The sequence below is a fragment of the Apis dorsata genome, unplaced genomic scaffold (assembly GCF_000469605.1).
Source record: "Apis dorsata unplaced genomic scaffold, Apis dorsata 1.3 scaffold_52, whole genome shotgun sequence".
Classification (NCBI taxonomy): Eukaryota; Metazoa; Arthropoda; class Insecta; order Hymenoptera; family Apidae; genus Apis; species Apis dorsata.
Window position 1 is genome coordinate 2,206,340 of NW_006263353.1, and position 3,857 is coordinate 2,210,196.

Genomic DNA, 3,857 nt, shown 5'->3' on the forward strand with positions numbered 1-3,857 from the left:
TTTATACAAGTTTCCATTCCGGAGAAAATTAACCTCAAAGTTCATAGAATACATATTGATATAAGATTCACCCACGCACTTTCAAACTCCATTATCTCAAAAACGGGAGTTGCTACGAAAAAACTTTGTTCTACATTTTTTACTTCTTTTTTCAAGAAAAATCTCATTCTCTAAGCTCCTTTACGTCTCTACAGACGCAAAATAACAATATTTTACACATTGTTTTGCAAGAAATTTAAAATTTTCTAAAAATCTTCTTATATATGAATTTTTTTAATATTTCTTTGAAAATTCTATAAAATACCACGAACTAATTACCTATTGAGACACGATGATTCAGCGAAGGAAGGAGTCGGCAAACGCGAAACCATGGCCGTTGAAGTCATCGTCAGATAGTAGTGCTAATTTCCCAAAGCTAATAAGGTCTTGTTAGTCATCGTATTACAACGTTTGAATAAAAGTCTTGGACAAAAAAATATTGTATTCTACATTTTCTCACGTAGAATTCGTTATCAGGGACAAGTAACACCTGTGTCTCTGAGTTTCCATATCATTTTTTCAATCTGTAGAAGAATAAAATATATCAAAGTTCGATCGTTCGTTCTTTATCTATTTTATATATAAGCCACAAGAAAGTAAAGAAAAAAAAATCACCAATATGATTTTCTGAAAATACTTTTCTTTCTTCTATTTACGTACGCCAACTGAATACTTGACTTCCGGATGGTAACCCCACCTTTTCTGTCTCGTCGATAAAGTAGAACATTGTCACTAAATACGAGGTCATATTATTTGAAACAAAATAAATAAATAAATACATAGTTGGTCAAAAATCATTCGATATCTTGAATATTAATTATTAATCACTTTTTCTTCGTGTTAACGTTTCTATAAAACATTATGAAAAATGAAATAATTTTCATAAGATATACTAAATATTCAATATGGCTGATATGCGCAGTAGCGTATCGCGCTAACTTTTCACCATAGTCCTCTTGTCGTCGAGCAGATATAAACAAACGCGAATATTCAACGACGAAGACGTAATATAATACCGTACGATAGAAGTATAACCGAGGCTGTTTATTTCCGGATTGTTTTTAGTTTGATTTGTTTTTATTTCATCGAACCAGTCAAGTTCAGCAGGGCTAAGTGTACCTGTTACCATACGCATGCACATATTTAAGGCATCGTTGTTCGTCGTTGGCCACTTACGCGAGTTATCACGCGGAGTAAAGGATTCAAGCGAGCGGTGAACGTGCTCCATATACGCGTTTCGCTTTTACACGTGGTGGAATGCTCCATGGAAGCTCGTCTTGAGAGAATTTTCAAGTTTTGTACACTTACGGGTTATTTGAACGGGTAAACTAACGGAATAGCTGAAACGAGGTTGCAAGGAGGGAGAAGCTTAGTATAATAAGAAGATATAAAGTGGTTCAAAATGGTAATGTGACGTGATTAGAAAATTAAATAAGTAATAGACATTTTGAATATGAATGATGAATCATATAAGTAATACGAATTCTCTCTATAAAGAATAATATAATTTGTTTTCAATTTGTGCCACAAGAGAAGGGTTGCTGTTATTTTTAATTAATAATTTTTAACGCGTATTTATTTTATTATAATTACATTGCTATATTTTATAGAGGTATTAAGAATATTGTTATTCATTTCTCTCTATAAATTGCTGTTATTCATTCTGTAGTATGAATTTTAAAAATTTTTTTTATTTTATACGAGAATACGAATTATTTGAAATTTACAAAATTCAAGAAAAGAGATCATTGGAATAATGAATTTTAAAATTCTTGTTTTGTATTTAATAAAATATACATATTTATATTTCATAAAGATTGAAAAAAGTTAATTTCATATGTGAGATTTTGTGAGATATATAAATTTATATGAAAACGTTATATTCGAATTTGTAAATATATTACGTCAAGAGACATTTTTTTTTCTTTTTCGTAAAAAAAAACATAAATAACTTTGATATTTCAAGTGCGATGATTTCATTCGAATATAATAAAAATGTAAATTTTCGTGGTTATTAAAATTTATTTTAGTTGGAATTTATAGTTTGATTTTCTATTTTAACGCGTAAAGTGATTAGCGTGCTTTTTGGGACGCCCCTGTACTTTCACATTTGCAATGTTCTCTGCGTCATGAGTGCGACTCGTTATCACCTCTGGACCGTGTTTTCCACGCGACAAGTGTAACTTGCAAGACACAGGGGGTTAATTTGATACGAGCGCATAGTGTGATGCAAACTCTAATAAGAGAAGCTCGAAAAATAACCGTGTTGCGTATTCATAAATAACGAAATTATAATAATCAAGCTTAAAACTCCAATGAAACAAAAATGTTCTTCCAATTTAAGAAAAAAGAAAAGTAAAATTTTTCTTCATATTTTCTTTAAAAATTTCTAAAAATTTAATCTGTTCTACTATCTGTGAATATTATACTTTATTTTAATATTCAAAATACCTATAAAATTATATATACCGATTAAAGTAAATATTTTTAAAAATAAAACATTTCTGTTATTGTAAGTAATAGTAATTTTTATTGAAAATTAAAATTATTCGTGTCTAGGACGAATAACGATTCCCTATCAAAATTATATCTCGCAAGAAAATGCAATAGTCGAATGTTCTTTATCTAAAGTGAACCTTGAATATTTTAACGCATCCTCATTTCTTCTCGAAGGCTGCGACCTGATCGTTCGTAGTGCATAATCATTCCCCTCTGCTATCTATTCGCGTTATCTTCGTTCGAAAGCGAAAGAACTTGTCCGTGGAACGGATCGAAACGGATTCTATTGTTCTTTTAGGGAAACGGGAGAATTACTAATACTTTCTTAACAGTGGAATCATTCGTCGGTTCATTTGATTTTTTTAAATACGATTTAACTTTTCTTTTCTTTTTTTTAAATGTTTTTTAGTTGGATTTGCATCTCGCACAGTTCCAATGATGTAATTAATTTTTAATTATTTTATTTTGCATAATTTGGTGGAAGACTATTGATTTTTAGACATTTATTTTTTTGAAATTTTGAATTTTCATCGCGAAACACGAAATATATGATATTATAATAGAATTAAATCCGATTTTTCTGTATGATTAGACCATTGAATACTTTCTTTCTGCATCGATATGCATATACACATAATTCTCTAGAACGGTAAATTATTGCTCCAACGTGATATAAAAACAACGAAATAAAACTCGTTTTCGACTAGTCTATTCACTATCAGCTTTACATAGAGAGAGTCATCGGATCGTTTCCAGTTCAATCAATAGCCGCCATGTTGCCATAAATCCGTGCACTGAGTAAATTGCAGATAAGTGTAAACGTGTTGTGTATATATGCGCGTGTGTACAATAATATATAGAATATTCGAATAATAATAACCACGAGAAAAAATTGCCATGTCAACAAAATTCGATAAAAAACTGAAAATTTTTTATTCCGCCCGACGTATCTTTTTCTTCCTTCCCTCCTTATCACAAAAAATTGGAATAATAATAATAATTATTATTCTGACGATAATAACGAAAAAAAATTCATTTTGTACTATTTTAAGAATTAACAAATCTTTCTCGTCTTTTCCTCCTATTACGTTCACGTTATACAAAATAACATATCGTCTTTACAACATAGTAATAAAATAACCGGCCAGTATCAACAAAATTCGAAAACAGAAAATCCATTCTGGCCGATGCATCCTTTGAGGATGGCAAGGTGGAAATTTCTCTTTCTCTATCCCTCTTTCCCTTCTCTCGCTTCATGTCCCTCCCTTTCGTCCCTTTCTCTCTCTCTCTCTCTCTCTCTCTCTCTCTCTCTCTCTCTC

General features: G+C 30.7%; 1 protein-coding gene and 1 long non-coding RNA gene across 4 annotated transcripts in view; one reads left to right on the top strand and one right to left on the bottom strand.

Moving 5' to 3' along the window:
• LOC102675210 overlaps positions 1 to 740 on the bottom strand; it is a 1,402-nt gene extending 662 nt beyond the window's left edge. The window contains exons 1-2 of the long non-coding RNA XR_420785.2: positions 319 to 740; positions 80 to 188 (exon numbers count right to left, since the gene is read on the bottom strand). This is a non-coding gene — a long non-coding RNA (uncharacterized LOC102675210). The remainder of the gene's footprint in view (positions 1 to 79; positions 189 to 318) is intronic.
• The window catches only part of LOC102674422 (RING finger protein 44), a 34,268-nt gene that overhangs the window by 14,459 nt on the left and 15,952 nt on the right, over positions 1 to 3,857 (top strand). The window lies entirely within an intron of this gene.